This window comes from Tursiops truncatus, chromosome 13, assembly GCF_011762595.2.
Source record: "Tursiops truncatus isolate mTurTru1 chromosome 13, mTurTru1.mat.Y, whole genome shotgun sequence".
Classification (NCBI taxonomy): Eukaryota; Metazoa; Chordata; class Mammalia; order Artiodactyla; family Delphinidae; genus Tursiops; species Tursiops truncatus.
Genome location: NC_047046.1, coordinates 18,331,310 through 18,352,983, shown reverse-complemented (window position 1 = coordinate 18,352,983; position 21,674 = coordinate 18,331,310). Strand labels below are relative to the sequence as shown.

Here is a 21,674-nt window from a genome sequence, read left to right as displayed (position 1 = left end):
GACCAGCTCCCCGCCCAAGACGGGGATGGTTATTATCCCCACTTAACAGGTGTTGAAACTGAGGCTCTGAAAGGAACCTGGTCAGGATCACCAGACAGCCCTGGTGGAGCCAGGACTTGAACTTGGATCTGTGGTCTCCAGAGCCTGTGCTCCAGGGCACCCCAGCTGCAACCCACACAGCTGTTGAAAATGTTCTCCTGCCCTTATCACAGCGCTTCTAAGCGTCCTGGGTGGGCTGCTGGCCTCTTTCACGGCTAGGCCGTGACAAGCCTTCAGGCCGCATTCCTTCCTCTCCCTCCTTCTTCCCCGGGTTCCCAGGTGCAGCCCTGGTAGGGGAGGAATCTAAACCACTGAGAGGCTGGGGGTGGGAGGTGGTGATAACAGTGGCCCTTACTTGTCAGGCGCCAACTGTGTACCCAGTGCCTCTACTCAGAACAAACCTTTAAGGTGGGTATTTTCATTCCCATTTTGCAGATGTGGAAACTGAGGCACAGAAAAGCAAAGCCACTAGCCCAAGATCCCACACCTAGCAAGAGGCAGAGGTAAGATTTGAACCTGGGCTGTTCTGACACGGGGGCCCACACCTTCAGTCACCGTGACTGCCCTTGATGTCCTGCGACTTGCTGGCTGGGGACTCCACTGTGTGCAAGGCCCTCTGTTCTTGCACCCGCTGACTCCCCCATGCACAGGGCAGGCAGGGGAGCCGTGTCTCACATACCCACAACCCCACCTCAGAGAGCCTTCAGTGACCCGACTTACCCACCTCTGGCCAGTGCAGTCGCCACACACCAGGCTCCAGAGCAGGCAGGGGGCTGCAGAGGCACGTCCAGCCGGGAGGACCCCTGGGAGATCCTGCAGGCCTGAGCCGCCCCAGCCGCGCCCCGCCCAGGCTGCCAACACCAGGCACAGGGCCCCCGGGGCACTCAGGCAGGCTCTGGCCCCCTGGAATTGCCTGGCTCCAGCCCAGGCAGCTGACGGAAGGGCTGGCATTGGTGGAGTATGTAGGAGATCCCACCCTGTTCCCAGGCTTGGGGGGAGGAGGGACAGGCTGCCCTCCCCCTTGACCCTATAACCGTGCTGTCACCTTTTCCCAGGGAGAAACTCAGCCTTGCCCGAGAAAGGGTCTCACTGGGAAAACTGCCCCCCACCCTCAGTGGAAAAAACAGACAGTTGAAGCCCAGAGGAAATGTCAGAATCCTTAAAAGCCACTGCTGGAGAGGCTATAGGCTCGAGGGGTCTGCCACCCCCATGCTACAGAAAAAGGAAACTGGCTCAGGGCAGCGGAGGCCTTAAGCCTCACACAGCTGCAGCAAAGCCAGGTGCCGAGGCCAGCCTGACCCCTGAGATCTCAGGCCATGACTCAGTCTCTTCATCTGCAAAGCGGGCCAGTGTAAAGCTTACATGAGATCACAAATGCAGGGTGTATAGGTTGACCAGTCATCCCAGTTTGGGGGTGTCCTGAGAAATAGGACTTTTGGTGCTAAAACCAGAACGTTCCAGGCAAATCAGGACAGGCAGGTGGCCCTGCCTATGTGAAAATCCCAGCCCCAACAAACACACCCCGTGGCGGTGATGTTTAAAGGAAGCTACTTCTGGAGTCAGATAACATCGACTTTGTTATTCTAGCTCTGTCATCATTTAAAAAAAAAAAAACTTTTATTTTTTTCATTCAGTTAAATTTGACAGATCTCTGCCAGGCACTGTGCTAGGCGTGGGGATGCTATAGAGAGCAGAGTGGGCAAAAACCGGTGCCTGGTAGAGCTTAGAAAGACACAAGACATCATCACACAGGCAGCAGGAAGGGGAGCCCTCCTGGTAAGTTGCTTGGTTTCTGAGGCTTGGTTTCACCTCAAAATGGGGGACCATCCACTTAGAACCTCCTCTTGGGCATCCCCTAGGCCCTCGAGTCATCACTCAGAAATAAAATCATCAGAAAAAAAACTCTCCCTGGGTTCTGCCATTTTCCAGAGAAGGTTGCCCTTCTCTCTCTTCCCCCATCCCCACAGCAGAACTTCTAGAAAAACCCATCAAGTCATTAGAAAGCTCTTCCTTTTTTTTACTAAACTGAACTCCAGCAACTTGCCACATTCCCCTCAGCCTGGGTCAGCCCCCTGGAGTCACACAGGATAAGCCGGCCACCTCCTTCCCCTGGCAGCGGCCACTTCCTCACTTTAACCTTGGCCAGCACTTCCTCTGCATCATTCTTAACCCCTTACCTGCTGGTCCCTACAGCTGGGACTGCTCTTTCCCCGGGCAGGGGGAGGGGTGTTCACAGGCTGCTTCTGCTTGCAGGTTTGTCAAATTTTTTGTTTGCTTAGGTACCGGCTTGGTCCCAAGGGTGGGATAAAGCTCCGAAGAGGCTCAGGTATCCGAGGGAACATAAATTAAAAGTGAGAGTGAAAGGAGGAAAGGAAACGGGTGGAGACAGAAAACAGAGCCAGGGCTGAGGGGAAAAATGCAGACAATAAGTAATGTCCTAAATACTTAGCCTGGGTGGGCCACACAGTGGACTCACAGACTGCTAGTCTGGAAAAGAAAAACCAGTTACAGGAGTCACGTGCCCCTTGGCTCAAAACAAACCTACTTCGGGGAAGGCAAAACCTTCGGGGACCAGGAACAGAAGGACCTTGTCCAGAGTTCCGTGTAGAGAGGACACAGCATGACGTGCAGGCCAGCATCCTCAGAGATGTGCTGACGGTAGATGCAGGCTTGAGGTTCCAGATGTTTCAGGAGAGGCTTCCAAACACTGGCTGCCTGAATACAATACCCTCTCCTGTAAGCTGGCAGCTCTGCCCCAAAAGGCCATTCAGTAGGAGCTGCTTTCCCCAGACGTGCCGGGAAGGAGTGACTATTTGCTTTGGTCTAGACATCCAGGGTTATGCATTGCTGGCTTAATGGGAAGAAATTTCTAGAATGTCTGGGAAAGGGCCTGAAGTGTGTGGCCCTCAAGGCATTCTCGCTGATGCCGTTTCTCTGAACTGATGTCTTGATACTATAGGCAGCGGAGAGCAGGACATTATTCTCTGTGACAAATGCTAGAACCCAGCCACGCTCTCCACCAGCTGGAGACGGGCCTGGGGTGTCGTGACGCTCACTGCCCTGGGCTTGCTTGTCTGTTACCCTGTTCTATGGTAAAAGGATGCTGACAAGGACACTCACGACTCCTACAAGCATGGGTTTTCAGTCATTACCTTCTCCAGAGGATCTCTGTGTCCACTGAATATTAGCCCATGAGGACATATTTCTTTCCTACAGACACTTCATCGAGGGGTCAAGGATTCTCTTGGAATGAGATGGCAAATCCACAGTGAGACATCTGCTGGACCGGCCGTGGCCACAGGGGGCCACTGGGAGCACATGTCAGCCACCAGGATGACACGGATGCCGAAGAAAGAGTGGGTCCTACATAAACCTCAAACAGGACCCTCTCAAGCCAGGTTCAAGGAGACCAGGAGGAACTTTCTCCTTGTGACATTGAGGAAGCTGGAGTCAGGTAGAGTAGACTTAAAATCCCAAATATGTTCCTGTGGTGGCCAAAGAGGTAACGGTGATGAAAGCCACGGACATTAGCGTTTATAATATCTCTTCACAGTGACACTTGCTTTAGCCTAATGGGCATCCATTCACAATTCTAAGTTGGCTTTTTTAATTTAAATTTTTGACTAGGCTACACAACTCCATCGAATTGGTGATGTTCAAAACTATCTAAAATTATAAAAAGGTTAGAATGCAAATCCTCATTCTATCCTGCCACCATACACCCAGTCCCCACTGCACCCAAATCCTTTTGTTTCTTATGTCTCCTTCCAGAGTGTCTTTAAACAAATACAAATATATATTCCAAGTTCTTCCCTGTTTTACATGAAAGTTGGTCTGTTACACACACTATTTTGCAACTTATCTTTCTTACCTAACAATGTACCTTGGAGATGATTTCATATCAGTGTGTAAAAAGCACCCATCCTTTTGATGGCTGCATAGTATTCCATTATTGGATTTGCCTTCATTTACTTATCCAGTCTCCTGGGCACGGACACTTGGCTTGTTTCCAGTCTCCTACTGTTAGAGTTCATCATCATGTATGTGTTACAGTATTACATGAAATCAGTGTGTGTGTGTGTGTGTGTGTGTGTGTGTGTGTGTGTGTGATTCCCCACTTACTCTTAATAGTGTCTGGGGCTCTCAAACCCTTTCTTTTATGATGAGAAAACAAGTCTTAAGCCCTTCCTTTTCACTGGCTGTGCTGTGATTTAATCCATCAAAAAAAAAAAAAAAAGCTTCAGAGCCATGTAGACTGGGATCAGAAATGAATGCTGCAGTGTATGAAACTATCTGCAGAGTGTGGGAGACAGATTTAGGCCCGAGGCGCCCTCAACAACCCCAAAGGGTAGATCTGGAGCTTGTAGGTTCCCAGAGAAGAAGGCACTCAGGCTGGAGGAGGCACAGAACAGGGTAGTGATGGACCAGTCAGCAGATTTCTGGGGTCGACCCCGAGCTCAGAGCCTGGAGCCTGAGCCCATGGGAAGCCATTTTCTGGAGCTGGCTTGGCCGCCTTGAGCAGCCCACAGCAGATGCCGGCTTGAAGCTGTTTTCTGCTTTCATCCTGTTTTAAGATATGGCCGTGATCGCATTCCCGGGGTGTGGAGAAACCTCTCCCCTCCATGCATGGGCCCTGGCCATCCCCGCCCCTCAGGAAAGGATCCAAAATAATTTTCCACCCATTTCTCATGAAGAGCAAATCTTGGCGGGCAACAGAGTGCCCACCCCACGCCCAGGCACTCCTCATCTCTCCCTTATAGGACTCACATCTTCCCAACTTGGGACAGGCCCCAAGTGGCTGACAGAAGAGCCTTTGTCTCCCTCATCCCTCTTCCTCACCCTCCTGCCAAGAATCCTGGCAACGTCTCACTGGTGTAGGTTTCCAAGGGCCCCCGCAGTTTGTAGCCACAAGTGGGGACCCTTGAAACCACCGTGTTGCTGAGCCGTGGGAACCATCACCGTGAGCCCTCAGGATCCTTCCCATCCCTCACGTTGCTCTAGCCTCCCAAGAGCCCTGACACTACCCTCCCTTCACAACTGAGGAAACTAAAGCTCAGAGGGGGTCAAGCAACTTGCCCAAGGTCACACAGTTAAAAAACGGAGGAACCAGGACTTGAACCCAAAGCCGTGCTCAGCGTGATAGCGAAGAGGGCAGGCTCTGGAGCTGGGCCATCCAAGTTCAAATCCCAGTTCTGCCACTGACGACTTGTGAGACTTCTTTGTCGCTTAAATTCTCTGTGCCTCAGTTTCCCGATCTGCAAGATTGAACAGTGATAGTACATACCTCACAGAGTTGGTATTAGAATTAAATAAGAGAAGGAATACAGAGCATCCAGAACAATGCCTGGTCCACGTTAAGTTCTCAGTAAAGAATCTATCACTGTTTCTATTATTAGTGTCGTCAGGTATGACTACGATTCGTACGATTGCCTGGCATTGCCCCAGACCTGAATGTGGTACAGCCGTAAGGGAGTGTGAGTGTAAAAAGCCTCCTCTCAGAGCTTCTTTCACACTGAGGTGTAAATACCTGCTCACAGATTACATATTTCTCATTCATACATTCAGGAAACCTCACGGAGCCCATATTATCTGCCAGGTAGCAGGCAAGCAGCTCGGAATACAAAGATGTAATTCCAAGTCCTAAGAAACCCAAAGCCAGGTTCCTCCTCCCTCTGCTCCTCTTTCCATGGCCAGAATCATAGATACTTACTCCACTCTGGCCTTCCTCTCCCCAGCTCCCACCTTCTAAGGAAATGAACGAGCAACTTGAAATGAGTCCACCCCTCAGGTGAGGGCCACAGCCACACTAGCTCCGCCCACCATCCTGCTCCCCTCTCCCCAAGCCCGGACACCCTCCCTGCTGCAAGCATTCATTCATTCCTCCATTCTATAACAGGAATAGAAGCTGTGCCCTGGAAGCTCTAGCACAGTCACATTCAAAGAAACAGTCCAGCAGCCATAAGCACTTATAAATAATTCAAATTGTACTGCCATCTCTCAAAGAACCACAAAGAATATTGTAGTAGGTGTTGGTGGCCCAGATCCCCTTTACCAGAGGGGGGCACCCATCCCACAGCTGTAGAGAATGCTCGATAGCACAGCTCACTGCTGCCCCCTTCCCCTGAGAACTGCCCTCAGCCCAGCAGGAGCTGCTTCTCCCCGACTGCCATGGGGTACAATTCAGGCTCCAGAGTCCACCCACCCCCCGGGATCAGGCTGAGGCTAGTCTCCACCTGAGACCATATTCTTGCTGACATCCTCCCTGTGCCCGACCCTTGAATGCACATTTAAGGGTGTGCCCCCCAAAACCCACTAATCAGGATAAATAAGACTTTCATGCAGCATTGAAAAATCGAAGCGAATGCACAAAAGGCACGATGAGCAAAATATCAAAATGTTCAATAAAGATGAGATCCAACCCTGAAATGGCATGACCCTGCCTCCCTTCCCTCACCAAATCCCAGCCCTGCCTGAGACACACCCTCACCACCTCCCATTCACCAAATCCTCACCTCAGGCTCTGCTTCTGGGGAGCCCCTGCCTAAGACAGATATCCAGCTCAGAAGCCACAACAAGCCTCTTGGGACTGTCTTTTACTCATTCCTCTCCTGTGTATCCACCACCTCGACAGAGGCCCTACGACCCCCTCTCAGCTCCTCCCCACTCAACCCCCTTCCCACCAAAATCTCGCCCTCTGTCCCAGCCAGAGCAGGCTCCCTGCGCCCCTTCCCAGCCCCCTCCTGTGTCCTTCTGACCCATGATCAGCATCTCCCCCTTTCATTCTCTCTCCCCCAGTCCTCTCCCTCCCCGCCCACTGCCTGGACTCTGAGTCGTGACGGAGGCCTCACATGCAACCATTGCATCCTGTTGCCCCTGTGGGGAAACCATGGTGTGCCAGGTACGTCCTCCTCTCTGGAAGTCCAGCCCTGGCACTGGCAGCCAGAGCCTTCATCTCCACGCCCAATTTCTCAGTTCTTTCTGGGCGCCCCACCTCAGCTGCACCCGTGCCCTCCCTCACCTCAAAGGAGCCCAAGAGACCCTCTGAGCTCAAGCGAACTCCTGAACCAGTTACATTTCCCAAACGCTTCTGAGACTGTCCTAGACTTACCACTTTTCTAGGTTTGCCAAGTAAGGGCACGGCAGAATTAAAACTGTCTTTGACCATCTTCACCATTTCAGAAAACAAACAGTATGTTAATACTGACAAAAATCGATGAGACATGGACTCATCCTTCTCAGCTGAAAATACTTCACTTTATGAATAAAACAATCACTCGATTGTCTGTGTTCTCTCTTTTCATTTCTCTGCAGGCTGGTAAAAACTTGGCCACAGACAGGTTCCAGTGGGCCGGGGTTCTCAACCCCCCTTTTGACATCAGGGGAAACTGAGACCCACAGAGCAGCTCTGTCTTCCCGTCCAAACCCACATCCTTGAATCTTCCCCGGAGGGAAACCACGCTGAGGTAGGAGGCCTGAGTTCCAGGCCCAACTCTGCTCCTAATTTTCAAAGAATCTGCACAAATCTCTTCCCCTCTCTGAGCCTCGAACCTGTAGATATTTCAGATGACCCTGAAGATGCCCTCTGGTCCAGCATTGAGGACATGGGGCTCAGACCCTGCCTGAGCTCAGGAGCCAGCACGGCTGAAGAAATGGCCTGGACACCCAGGCTTCTTTCTCTGACATCACGTTTGGGCCTCAGTTTCCTCTTCTGGGAATGCAAGTGTTGTGGTTAATGCTATCTGGGTTCAAACTCTGGCTCTGCCTTTACCAGCTGTGTGACCTTGGGCAAGTCACTTAACCTCTCTGTGCCTCTGTTTCCTCACCTACACAGTGGAGAAGCAAGGGAAGAGGACTCAATTGTCTGTGAGTGTCCCCCGTCAGACCTGACGATCCATGCATTCTCTACCCCAAGTTTCTCCAAATGAACTACAGAGATAGGAATCAGGTGAGGGGCCTCTCCCTGGAGCTGAGCCAAAGATTTCCAAGGGACACAATTTTGGTCTTTAAATGGACGGGAATATTACGGTGTTGAACACAAAAGTCCCATGCTTTCTTTTTTACAAAGCGTATGCCCTCAAAGGAATTATGTGTGTTTTAAAAATAAGGCACACGACCTCAAAATAACTTTAGTGAGGGTTGGTTTTGCGTAAGGGAAAGAGGGGACTTCAAGTGATGCCCCAGATGCTGTCCCCCAAAATATCAGGGGTTGGCCCTCTGCTGTTGCGGCTCATGTGTTCATTCCCTCACTAAGGGTTAACGAGGGCCCATGATTCAGGGTGCAGGTAAGTGCTTGGTTTTGACCAAAGATGCTCCATCCACTCCAGCTCTGGAAGATGTCGGTTGGCTCAGAGCACTGGCTGCCGAAAAAAGGAGGGGGAAGGGGAGAGGAGTGGAGGGAGAGCCAGAAGGGGTGGAGGGGTCCCGGGAGCAGGAGGTGCATTGAGAAGGCAGGGGCCAGGCAGCTGGCCTTCTACTCAGCTCCCCACGGTGGCCCTGCTCCGCACCCCATGAGCTTCAGAGCCCCCTAAGGAACTTGAGTGTCTGGGGTGCCCCCAGCATTTCCATATGACATCCTAGGGGAGAAACCAGCCGGACACCACTGCCGCCCCCGCCCCGGGGGAGCCAGATGACACCCGAAGAGGCCTTTCAGGCGCTTCCAGAACTGATGGCTGCCCCAGGGCCAGGGCCGCCTTTGATGTCAGCCCTGCATCCTTACAACCACCAGAGATGGAGCTGACGCAGCCCCAGTTTTCAAGAACACGGCTCTCAGCGAGGCACAGCAACTTGCCAAAGCGCCACGGCGAGAAAGCAGAAAGGGGCAGAGCTTCTCACTAAATCTGCCCCATCGCCGGGGACATGGACACCTAGAGACAGAGTCGTGAACGCCACACGCTTACCGAGTTCTGGGACCCCAGCTAAGTGCGTCCCCCACATGAACGCCCAATTCCAAGTTCCCCAACCCCAGGTTCTTTCCTTTAAACAAATGGCACGGCAAATACCAAAATAACAAAGATAAAAAATAAAATAGGGCTTCCCTGGTGGCACAGTGGTTGAGAGTCCGCCTGCCGATGCAGGGGACACAGGTTCGTGCCCCGGTCCGGGAAGATCCCACATGCCACGGAGCGGCTGGGCCCGTGAGCCATGGCCGCTGAGCCTGCGCGTCGGAGCCTGTGCTCCGCAGCGGGAGAGGCCACAACAGTGAGAGGCCCGTGTACCACAAAAAATAAATAAATAAATAAATAAAATAAAATGTGCCCTCCCCTAGATCCATGTCCCCCCCACCAAAGGCCCTGTGAGGCAGTGTTGTTCCCATTTCACAGATGAGGAAACCAAGGCTGCAGAACTAGGAAGGCGAGGAATTTGAAGCCAAGCAGTCGGATTCCAGAAGCTCTGACCATCGTGCCATCCTGCCTCTCCAAACACACTTTGACGAGCCATGCTTCTCCCCCTGGTCTCCCGGCACCGGCTCCAATGCCCACACAGGGAAGGAAGGATGCCCGAGTGAGGGAACAGTTTTACCAGTTCAGCAGAAGGTGAGAGGGACCCCAGCCTCTTCATCCAGGTCACAGGACACAGCCTTAACCACCCTCAGTCACCGCGGCCTGTGGGCTCTGGCAGAAGGCCGCAGGCAGGCAGGCAGGCAGTGTAGACGTGGGTGTGCCAAGATTGCAACACTCACCCTCGCGGCCGCCCAGGCCTGTTCGGTTTCTCTGAGCTCCGCTGATATGCAGCTTTGTCCCATTATAAAAAAAAAAAAAAAAAAAGTCAACGCAATTCTACAAGAAAAGGGAGGAACAGAGAGGTCCCAGTGGAGGTATGAGGAAGTGGTAACACAGACGTCTATGGAACTGACTCAGTCACTGCCTGTCCTCAGGTTCCTGAAGCAGGGGAGGCTGCCGCTTACTGACCTCCAGGAAGATCCCAGGCCAAAGGCTCCCCTCCCCCGTGTCCAAAAGCCTGAGGGTCCACCACTGTGGACACGCTGTGCTGGCTTAAGGCACCAGCCTCACAAACCCCTCTCCTGCGAGCTGTCACCGGCTGCAAACGCCTCAGCGTGAAGGAGTTGATCCCTTTGGTTTTCAGTGGAACGTCTGGAGGAGAAGAGTCTTCTGAGGGATGGGGCATGAGACTCATGTGTTGATCGAGCTATCAAAGATGAATGAGATAACCCTGACTGGTGGAGGGAGAGTCTGTGGCATCAGCGGAAAGGCCTGGAAATCACAGAGGAGGCGGGTAGGTGAGCTCTGGAGAAGGGACCAGGAGAATAGGAACAGCCCTTGTGGTGTCCAGGTAAACGAAGGGCAAGGCTCAGGAGCCTGACTCCTTTCGCTGTGAGCTGTGTGGCCTTAGGGAGCCAATTAACCTCTCTGAGCCTCAATCTCTGAGCCTCATCCTTCACAGGAAAAAAATGACTGCCAACAGTCTGGGGGTTGGAGCAGAAGGGGGTGATTAAAGAATTCAATCTCATTTCAGGAAGTATTTACCAAGGACCTGCCACGTACCCCATTTTCAGGGCCCAGAAGTCTTTGCAGGGACCCACTAAGTGCGGGACCCAGTGCTAAGCCCTTTACATGGATTATCTCCTTTAATTCTCACCACACAACTCAGGGCAGAACCTGCCAACACTCTCCTTTACAAGTGGGGAAACTGAGGCTGAGAGAGAGGAACCGACCCGAGATCACCCAGCTGGTCATCAAGCGACTCAGGATTCGAACCCAGGTCTGCCTTACTCCAAACCGAACCATTACTTTGAGGGCCCCATCAAAGCACAAAAAGCCAGGGCCACTGGAGGTGGGACGTGTTCCCAAGGCAGAGAGGGAGGCTGTGAATTAGGGAATGGAGGAGGGGTGAGCACACATGTTTTCTCCAGGCCTCAGTTTCCTCGGCTGTAAAATGGGACAGTTTGCCCCATCTCCCACATTTCTGATGGGTCTGTGTGACACCAGCAGAGGAATGACTGGCCCCCGAAGAGGATCTTGGCGGTGGGAAGCAGGGTTGGGCAGAAGTCCAGCGTGGTCTCGGCGAATGAAAGCTACCTGTCCCTTCAGGCAGTGGAAACAATACAAAAAGCTCTTGGAAGGAGGAATTTGGGGGCGCTGCTGGCTTCCCAGCCCCCTGGAAAGTGTGAGCTGCCAGAGCTGGGAGAGGGCCGAGATTATGGAGCAGACAGGATGCGTGGAGCCAGGGCCAGCCCAGTGGGACGGGGCAGATGAGCAGCATCGCCCAGCCAGGCTCAGGGAAGCTGCCCTACCCTTCCCCAGGGCCCGGGTTCTGATTTCCCTCATGTCAGAGGTTTTTCACAGGAGGACAGGGAAACACAGAAAAAGAAAGGCCCATTTAAGCCAGTCAGGCCCCACTGGTCCCAGGAAAAGAAAGACCTGTGATCTGGGGTCTCTACCCGGACCCCGCCGTGTTTTCAGGCCAAGCCGGGAAGCGGAGGGGAAGCTTGGGGTGAAGCTCCGACCCTGGCACCGTCCACACCTGGCATTTCTAGCCTCTCACAGCTCAGGACCCCCGCTGCTCCGCCCACCACCTGAGGCAGCCCTTCATGCTCAGGCCACAGTTGGTCTTCAGCCCCAACTCTGTGCCACTCTGCATCTCACGTAAGCCAGCCAACACCCTCCACCCCGTGAGGAAAACCCTTTAATCACCCCCAATTTACAGTGGAGCAGACTGAGGCTCAGAGAAGTTAAGTGTCCTCTCCGAGGTCTCACAGCCAGCGAGGGCAGAGGTGGGTTTCAAAACAGGTCCGTGAGCTGGCAGAGTCCCGCTTCTACCCCGGGTGGCCGTTTCTTTCTTACTCAAGGGATGTCGTTTTTCTTCCTGACCCAGATCCCTGACCATTGAAGAAGGCCCCCTGTGAGTCGCATCTGTCATAAAAGAGACTGAAAATTGCCCGAACTCCCCGAAGACCTGCTCTTGACATCAGTCAGCTCTACCCCCAGGCGATGGCAGGGGCCAGCAGGCCCTTCAATGCCCAGCCCGGTTCATCTGGCTCCAGCGGGCAGCGGCCAAGTCCTTCTCCCCGCAGTAAACATATCCCGGGCTGGCCACAGGTGCCACCCTATGTCAACTCTCTTTAACCCTGAAGGAAACACCTCGTTTCTCCCAAGTTCCGTGCCTACAGCTGTCAGCAGGTCCTGGCTGTGCTAGGAGAAGAGACCCAACATTGGGTGGCCGAGAAAGCCACCAATGCAAAGAAATATTCTCTCCTCCGACCTGGTTTCTGGACCAGACAACCCAGGAGATGAAGCCACTTCTGCCAAGTTGGAATTTCAAACTCAATTCACTTGAGATTGTCTGGAATCTTCACTCGTCCAAATGTTCAAGTTCAAGCACCAAGTTTGGAGAGGGCAAGGTCTGGGGACAACAAGATGCTGTTCCGGTGAGATGGGGCGTACTGGACCACGCAGCAAGTTGCATGGGACCTTCAAGGCCCTGCAGACCATCCAGGCTCCCTCCGGCCGTTCCCCGCTTCCATTCGCCACATCAGATGTTCCTCGCTCGTCAAGCTGCTCACGTTGCTCTCCCAGCCAGAAATATCTTTTATTTCTGGCCAAGTTTTCCTCCAGGCGCTCGAGGCCAGTCATCCTTGGAACCAGCCCAGGTGCATGCTCCCTTCTCCAGAAACTATTTCCTGACTGCCCCGATCAAAGCTACCCCCTCTTTGCTCCCGTGGTAGTTCGGGCGCTGAATGCACCAGGCAGGCACTGATGGGAGTGTCTTCAACAATCGAAAAGGCCTCGGTCAGAAAGGCCCAGGTGAAACTCATTTGAGACTTCTGCCCTCCAGAAAGGTATGATCATAAGTGTGTATGGTTTTAAGCCACAAAGTTTGCAGCGGTTGTTATAGCAGCAACAGGCTCATACACTGACTATCTGAGCAATTCGTTCATCCCACACCCCGGAATTCATAGATTCTGGAAACTGTTCAAACAAATTCTGATAACAAGGGATGGGCATATTTTTAATGTCCCCTGGCCCTAATCACCACCCCCAGATCACTGACTGAACACTGAAGAACTCAACAACTCTGAAACAAGAGGAAACTGAGGCTCAGAGACCAGAACCCAGGTCTGCCTGGCTACACCCCACCAGGCCTCCTGTGTCTCTGACCCCTGAGCTCCAGGAGGAAATACTGAGCACGCTAGCCACTGTTTCTTGCACCAGATGCCCCACCCCCCACCCACCCAATCCACCTCCTTGCACAAGAGCTGCTCTCAGTGGGATCCCAGGGCCAAGATCAGAGGACCCAAGTCACATACCCCAAGAAAGCAGAACCGATTCTGACATTCTGCGTGGATAGCAGCTGACCCTTCTGCTGAGTCAGCTGCTGATACTTTCAAGGTTGCCAGAGTGTGTCTATGGTGGGTGGGGCACCCCCCCACTGCCCACGGAGCCCAGGACTCCCCCATGGGGCAAGGCATGAAGCCAGGAGACTGACTGAAATGACCTTTCCTGTCCTGGGAACCCGAGGTCACAGGGCACAAGATGCCCACATCACCCCCTGTGTACAAACGTGAATATCAGTGCCCACTTCCCCGGGAATTAAAATAGAAGCGCCTTCAGTGAGCTGGCCATGTGCTGTGCTCGTGTATATTTTTACGTATATTAACTCGTTTAACCCCCAACAACGCTGTGAAGTGGTAGACCCTGAGAGTATCCCCCCCTTAGAGATGACGACTCAGAGGGGGAGGGAGGTTAGAGGGCAGAGACGGGGTCTGAACCCTAGAGCAGGTGGCTGTGGAGTTCATGCCATGTCATGCTGTCAGCCGATGGCAGCCTGACATTAATGTTCCTTTCTTTGACAGCACCGTGTAGAATTAACATGGCCTCTGGCTTCCACCCAGCAGGGCAAGAAATTCTACTCTTCCTCTATCATGCTTGTGCCCAACACTGCAAAAATATAGAGGTTCCAAAAGAGAAGTATTGTAAATTAACTGGTGTCCTAATTTTGCCTGAAAACAGCACGTCCTGGGAGCCAGAAACCAACCCTGCATCCCAGGCCCGAAGCTAGGGCCTCGCCCTCAGCCAGGGGCACATAAGGAGTCCTGACCTGGGAACCAGAGCCCCGGGTCTTAATCCTACCAAGTGACCTTGGGAATGTCGCTCAACCAATCAGGGCCTCACTTCCCTCAGATCTAATACGGGGGCCAATGTAACTACCCTCACAGCCCCTCCACAGTCCCACGAGGGCAGGAATCCTGTCTTTTTCATCACCCTGCCTTGTGGAGTGCCAGACACAGAGCAGGGGGTCATAAATGTTTGTTGAGTGACTGAATAAAAGTCTATGTGACAAGTTTGCCTCCCCTCCCCCAAAGGCCTTAAAAACAGGGACTGGGCTGACCCATCTTAGGTTCTCGCACAGGTACAGCTTTCGCTCCTCGGTGGGTTTATTCACGCAGGAAATCGTCCACAAGCACCTGCTATGTGCCTGGCCCAGTTAAGGCCTCGGTGGCGTCCAGGACCCACACACAGCCTCAGCTGTGTCCTCACACGCCACCCCCTTCTCTTTTTTCTGGCCAGTGACTATAATACTTAGTCACAGTGGGCTTCCTCGGCCCAAGACAACGCCCCGGCTGCCTTCTAAACAGCAAGCTTGGCCCATTCTGGGCACTTGGACAATGATTCCTTCACTTCCACTTCCTTATACCCAGCCCTGGGGAAATACAGCCCGAGGAAAACCCCTACCCTAACCCCACACATGCACTGGCACACACACACGCAGCCTTGCACACATGCACTCCAATGTGCAGCAGGACCCTAGGACAGAAGTTGGATTTTCTGAGTTCAAATCCCAGTTCTTTTGCTTATGAGCTGTGTGACTTTGGGCAAGTCCCTTTACCTCTCTGAGACTCATTTTCTTCCTTTATAAAAGGGGAATGCTAATCATGAAGCCTTTCCATGTAGTGTTATAGGGAGATTCAATGAGATAGTGGATACAAAAACCTTTGGTTCATCCATGTGATTTGCTCAACAACATTGTTATTTTTGTTTCGTTTCTCTAGGAGGGAAAGAGAATGGCAGTTGCCTAGGTTTCAAGGAAATCCATGTTTAGCGGGCCTGGAATGTGGGAATTTACTCAGTCTATTTGATGGGGATTATTTTGAGGATAGGAAAGTATTTGTGGGTCCAACATCACCATGTTAACTTTAAGATTAACGAATGAAAATTTAGAATCGGAGACTGGAAGAGACCCAAGAGGTCACCGTATTTGTGGCAGAGACAGCTAGCTGTCCACAAAAATTCGTTCTCCCTTCCACAGTACACAGCCATAGATGGGAAAGAGCCACCCTTGCCAAGAGCTGCATTTCACAGCCTCCTTTGCAACTAGATTGGTCACATGACTAGTTCTCGTGTGTGGCAGAAAACAGTTAAGAAGCAAATATGCCCCCTCCATGCTTTCCTTCCTTGGCGATGATGTCCAAGGGCTAGTCGGAATGTGAGATGGCTCACTGAATCACCGTGTGGAAGAGGACAACCCTCCACTCACAAATACCTGCCTTACAACAAACGTCTGTTTTGTTTGAGCCATTATACGTGCTTGGGTCTATTTGTTCCTGCACCTACTGCCCTAATACAACATTCAACCTCCTTATTTACAAATGAGACGATTAGGGCCAGAGAATGAGAGTACCTTGCCTGAGGTCACACAGCAAATTCAGCAATGGTTAAGAACTTTGGTGTCTGAACAATTTGGAGTAGATTTTGCAGTTTTCAACCTGCCCCCGAGAGCCATGAGGATTCCGAGAGGCCCTTCGGCAGTGAGGGTGAGGTTCAGTGAGCTGCCGTCTGGAGTCCTCCACTTCTGTTTCTACTAGAAAAACATCACTTTTATCTGTCTTCAAATCGCACTTCTCCATATATTTTCATCAGAAGAAAGGGCTCTGTGGCTTAAACTAACATCAAAGCCCGAATGCTGGATGATGTGGTCTGACTTTCTGTGGTACAAGACCAAGTTTTGCTTCTTCTCCACCATTGTCTCCTGGCCTCAGCTGCTGACACAGGGCATGCAGACTCGCAGAAGAGCATAGATATTTGCTTAGAAAGGAAAAAGAGAAGCCTCAGTGTGCAACAAAGAACCCAGAAACTTGGACAAAGGACAAAAAGAAAAGACACTTAGCTCAGTTGTTCTCAGATTTTAGGGTGTGTCAAAATCACTGGGGGTGCTGATTCAAAATGCAGACTCCTATACCCCATCCTCAGAGATTCTGACTCAAAAAACTGATGCTCGTGGTCCCAGGATTGCCCTTTGAGAAGTCCTGAGTCTAATTCGACTCAGTGTAATTCGACAGCAAGAACTACAGGTCTTGAAAAGGAGGTCAGGGATGACAAAAAGGAAGCTGGGGGCTGGGCCCTTGCATGGAGAGAGAAGGTAGGCCCACGGCTCAGCCACTTGCTCGCTGGCCTCTCTGAACCACATAGGTCTGAATGATCAGACTGACATCAAGTAACAGTTACTTGAGTATAATGATGTGCTGTTTGCTCATAACTTTGCCAAACGCTGGTCCAAATGGCTCACCCATTTAAAATGTGCTAATTTGAAAGCAGAGAGGGGAGTGGAATATTTTCAACAGATACCACTGGCAAAGGGTTCATATCCTTCATATACAAAGAACTCTTAAATATCAATAAGAAAGGAGACAAACATGCCAGCAAGGAACAAATGGGAATAGACTTGAGCAGGATAGTCATAAAATGAACAATAAGATTATAAAGGTTATTCAGCATGAATGAAGGAGTGCAAAGTCAAGCAGCCAGATGTTATTCTCACCTTTCCCGTCAGGGAAGTTTTAGGAGATGGGTAGCAACCAGTGTGGGTGAGGCTGTGAGAACATCACACCCCAATACTGTGCCGGGGGAGTGCAAGCCGGCACAACCTTCCAGGGCGATAGCCTCAAAAGACTTAAAAACACGCAAACATGTGAGCCAGCGAATTCACCTTAGGAAACGTATCCATAGGCCCAAACACGCAGAGATGATGTACTAGGAGCAGCCTTTGCAGTGCTGTTTATAATAATGAAAAAAAAAAAAAGAGGAAGAAGAAGCAACCACATGGAGGAATGATTAATAAATCCCAACTCGCCCTCTCTGTGCAGCCATTAAAATGTATATTGGAGGAACATAGAAAATACAGATGCAGGTTCATGATCCGTGGTTAAGGACAAGGTAAGGTACGAAACGAGATGTTGGAAAAGCATGGGTGTGTCCACATCTAGATACCCCTATGTGTCTGGTACATTGTAAGCACTCAACAAACATCATAGGTCAAGTAGTGAGAGGGTGAGTGAGAGTTCTACAGAGGGGCACCCGAAGGTTCACCTCTGGGTTAGGAACCCCTTCTTTCCTCTCCATAGCTGAGCGGTAGGACAGTCCAGCAGCTAAGAAGGTGAGCTATGCAGACTCTCATGTCACTTGGATCTCAGCGCCCAGCCCCGCACCCCCCCAACCTGACTCTCAGTTTCTTCACCTATAAGATGTGGACAATGAAAGCATCTCCCTTGTAGGGTGGTTGTGAGCATCAACCGAAGGGAAACACTGAGCTCGCTGCTCTTATAACTATGGTGACCTCGCTGGTTTTTTACAATTAGCATGCATTACTTTGGAAATCTGAAAATCATAATAAAGCTATTTCCATTTTGACAAAAATTACATTTTACCAAGAACCAAAGAACTTCTCTCTCTATTACCATTTCCCCTTTCCTGGCGCCTCTGGGTGATGTCAGAGCGAAGCGTGATACCTTGTGGCCGGTCTCCTCTGCCCAGGTGTTCCCAAGCGTTCGGTGACTTCAGACCACTCGAGGTTGTGCAGGAGACCCGTGTTCCCCAACTTCTTTCTTGAAATCACACTGTCCTTTGGCTGTGGCCGTTTGCCCAGAAAGCAGTGCATCCATTCATTCAAGGGCCCCTCAAATAGCCCAGAGTTCAGCCCCCCTAGAACATTCTCATCCCCCGGAGGCTCCTGCGCTCTTTGCTCACCAGGGCTGCTGTCCTGAATGGGACAGGCCTCTGCCAGAGAAACAGCTGGAGGGAGGAGAGAGGGAGGGGCAGGAAACCGGGCTGACCGGGGGGCGGGGGCGGCCAGCTGCGTGGAGCGGGGCTGTCAGGGGAGCCTGCCTGTCGTGGGTGGTGGCTGATGGCGAGGCCTGCTGGGGACGACCCGCCCCTCTGGGAGCTGGGAGCTGTGCTCACCGTCTGAACACAAACCAGGAGCACATGTGGGCCCCGGGCAGCTGTGGGAAGCACGTCTGCTCCCAGCAAGGGCCTCCGGAGCTCCAGACAGACTACGTACAAGCAAGACTAGCTGCCGGATATCCCACCACCTTGGGTCACCTCCTCACCCCAGGCGTTTGTACATCATTCCACCTGGATGCCCTTCCTGCTTCCTGCCCCTATTCGTGGCCTGATGACCTCCTGCTTCCTTTTATTTTGGGGGGGGGGGGTTTAAATTAAAATAACAATGTGGTTTTTTTTTTTAAGTATCAAATGAACAAAGATTAAAATGTTCTGTAATATTTGATTTTAGTAAATGTTACAGGGAAGCAAAATTCTTATCCATCATTGGAATACACATACATTCATGTACCACTTCTAGAAAACTAACAAACTACGTCAAACCTTTAACGATGTTCAGACCTTGTGTTGTTTAAATATAAATTCTGCTTTCATCCTAAACCCAGCTCCCCAGAGATAAATATCATTAACATGTTGGTTTGAGCACATGCACATATATATTTTATATATAAATGTAAAATGGCTCAGTCATGCTCTGTGTACCATATTGTAACCTGCTTTTGCAGTCAATGATTACATATATAAAATATATGTGTATATGTATATATACCTTACCATATTTTAAAAGTTGCTAATTATTTCATTTACTCAATGTACCGTAGTTTATTTAATCAATACAATACTCTGAGGGTGGATGATTAGGTTACTTTCAACTTTTCGACTATAGTGAGCACGCCATTGCACACTTGTCCAATTACTTTATTATACAAATTTCCCATGAACATGTTTATTACTCAAAGAGTCGCCCACTCTCTTCATGTCTCAGCTTGGGGCCACCTCCCAGGTAAGACTTCCCTGCCCCTTGGGGGACGGCTCTGGGCTCCCCCCATCACAGCACTGATGCAATGTTGTCCCAGCTTGTTAGGGTGTCTCTTTCCCTTGCACTAGGAACTCCTTGAGGAAGGGTCTGTGTTTTGTCCCCTGCTCTATCCCCAGCGCTAAGCACGGTGCCTGGCGACATCACCATCATCAGTGAATTATCTAAATAGCTGACAGCCAGGCAGTGTGCTAGAAACTTGGTACTTAATCCTTCTGAAGGAAGGAAGCAGGCACTGTTTCTGCCCCCATTTTGCGATGAGAAAATTGGGACACAGAAAGGTTAAGTCGCTTGCCCAAGGCCACACAGCTAGTAGGTGGCACAGCTGGGATTCCAACCAGGCCACCTGGCTCCAGAGCCCCGCCTTTAGCCTCCAAACTAAAGAACGAACAGAAGGGCCCACTGTGTGCATTGCCCTGTGCCAGGTGCTTTCCGTGGAGTAAGTAGTGAACCAACAACGCTGCAGGAGGTGACACTTGCCCACCTTACGGATGAGGATTCTGGGGCCACGGACAGAAAGTCGTTTTGCCAAGGGCGCCCAGATCATGCCAACAGAGGCATGACTGAACCCAGGTCTGTCTGATTCCAAAGCTGGGGCTGCTGAAAATAACCTGTGAAAAAAGGAAAAGAGAAGGGGAGGGGGAGGGGAGGGGATGAGAAAAGGTAACAGAGAAAAAGGGAAGGAGGGGGCATAGGAAAGAAGGAAAGGAAAAAAGGAAGGAAGGGAGGGAGAGAGGGAAAAAAGAAAGAAGGAAGGGGGAGGGAGGAAAGGAGGGAGGGAGGGGGAAGAAGGGGCATCTGCTCTTCTTGGGCCTCCAGAACTTTGGCAAGTGGGGAAACATGTCCTTCACCATATGACCAGCCCGAGAACCTCATCTTCTCTCCCCACCATCCTCAACCCTTAATTCAGTGAGATTTACACTTAGAAACTATCTGGTTTAATGCTTTCATTTCAGAGATAATAACTGGAAGCACAGAGAGGTTAAGTCACTTGCCCAAAGTCACACAGCTTCCTAGGGTCAGAAGTCAGACCCAGCCTGACTCCAAACTCCTCTCCTCCCCACTCTGCCAGGCTTGCCCACGCAAATCCTTACTGTACAGATGGGAACATTGGATCCAGAGAATGCAAGGGACCCACCCAAGGTCACCCAACAGTTAGCAGTAGAGCAGCAGCTCCAACCAAGTCTCCTGGTCCAAAGGAGAGGACATTTCCACCATGCAAGGGGGATCCTATACATCACCATCTAAAGGTTTGTTAACAGACCAGTGGTACTCAAAGCATGGATTCTGGACCAGCAGCAGCAGCCTTGCCTGGCAACTTGTTAGAAATGCAGGCTCTTAACAAGCCACCAAGGGATTCTGACACTGGCTCAAGTTTAAAAACCACTGATACAGAAAACGTCTGTATTCTTTTTTGGGCCTCTCACTGTTGTGGTCTCTCCCGTTGCAGAGCACAGGCTCCGGACGCGCAGGCTCAGCGGCCATGGCTCACGGGCCCAGCCGCTCCGCGGCATGTGGGATCTTCTCGGACCGGGGCACGAACCCGTGTCCCCTGCATCGGCAAGCGGACTCTCAACCACTGCGCCACCAGGGAAGCCCTGTCTGTATTCTTAATGGAAAAGCCACTAAGAATACATTCTGGATCCCAGGACAGGTCACCTTGTCAATCCACAGAATCGTAGTTACGAACAGAGACCTTGGGATCAGACAGACCCGATTTGATTGAATCCCTGTCTCCACCCCTGGAAGCTGTGTGAGCAAGTCCTTTCACCTCGCTGAGCCTCAGTTTCCTCATCTGTTCTGGATGAGGGAGCAGGGGACGGGGGTGGGGGGGCGGGGGTCAGAGAAGGAAGGGGGAGGAAGTAGAGGATGGAGGGGGGAAGGAGAGGGAGGAAGCAGCCTTCCAGGAAGATGGAGCACACTGGGGGTGGGGGAGGGGAGATCCTGAAAGGGGAGCTGGGAGAATCCGGCCTCTGGATGGATTTATGGATATTGCCTTTTCCTCCTTCCTTGGGTGCCGCTACTGCAGGCCCCCCCGGAGGCCTCACGCCTCCCGAGCCAACCCAAGGCTATAATGATGAGGCTCAGGTGTTATCAGCTGGGAGCCACACCAGGCTGAGGGAGGACGCTGGGCTCCCAGCCAGCCAGGCCTCGGAGGCCGGAGGCCGGAGACCCAGAGGTGGAAGTCGGAGCTCACAGCCCCACCCGGCCCGGCGAGGAACAGGCGGAGTCGCGCTGCTCCGACCAATCAGAAGCCACAGTCTTGGGCCACCATTCTGAACATGGCGGCAAAGTTTGGCGTTTTCTTCCTTGGAGTGAAAAGCCTTTCGGTGAGTTTTTTGACTTTTTGGTGTTTTTTTTTTAAAAAGGATTCTGAAATCTAAGGCCTGATATAGGAATACTGGGGCCTGAGAGAGACGTGGTGCTCTTCAGGGCCTGCAAAGATGCCTCTGTTTATTCCCATAGAAACTGTGTCGTTCCAAGGTGGCAGATCAGGCTTCATTTTTTTTTTTTTATTGAAGTCT

At 51.6% G+C, this 21,674-nt stretch overlaps 1 protein-coding gene and 1 long non-coding RNA gene across 10 annotated transcripts in view; one reads left to right on the top strand and one right to left on the bottom strand.

Annotated features, from left to right (window-relative positions):
* LOC141276153 (uncharacterized) overlaps positions 1–16,041 on the top strand; it is a 28,991-nt gene extending 12,950 nt beyond the window's left edge. For 2 of the 6 annotated variants that reach the window (XR_012325228.1, XR_012325226.1), the window contains 7 exons: positions 475–542; positions 3,256–3,493; positions 7,351–7,502; positions 7,871–7,984; positions 8,617–8,958; positions 9,360–9,572; positions 11,872–16,041. This is a non-coding gene — a long non-coding RNA (uncharacterized lncRNA). Of the gene's footprint in view, positions 1–474; positions 543–3,255; positions 3,494–6,834; positions 6,938–7,350; positions 7,503–7,870; positions 7,985–8,616; positions 8,959–9,359; positions 9,573–11,871 lie in introns of all 6 variants that reach the window. The other 4 variants (XR_012325230.1, XR_012325231.1, XR_012325227.1 and 1 more) reach the window with 4 other exon arrangements.
* The window catches only part of CMKLR1 (chemerin chemokine-like receptor 1), a 38,045-nt gene extending 19,998 nt beyond the window's left edge, over positions 1–18,047 (bottom strand). Inside the window, exon 1 of one of the 4 annotated variants that reach the window (XM_033837097.2) lies at positions 17,729–18,047. The gene's annotated coding sequence lies outside the window, so the exon portion shown is untranslated. Of the gene's footprint in view, positions 1–759; positions 962–17,728 lie in introns of those variants that run through there. The other 3 variants (XM_019950580.3, XM_073790245.1, XM_073790246.1) reach the window with 3 other exon arrangements.
* Between the last annotated feature and the right edge of the window lie 3,627 nt (positions 18,048–21,674).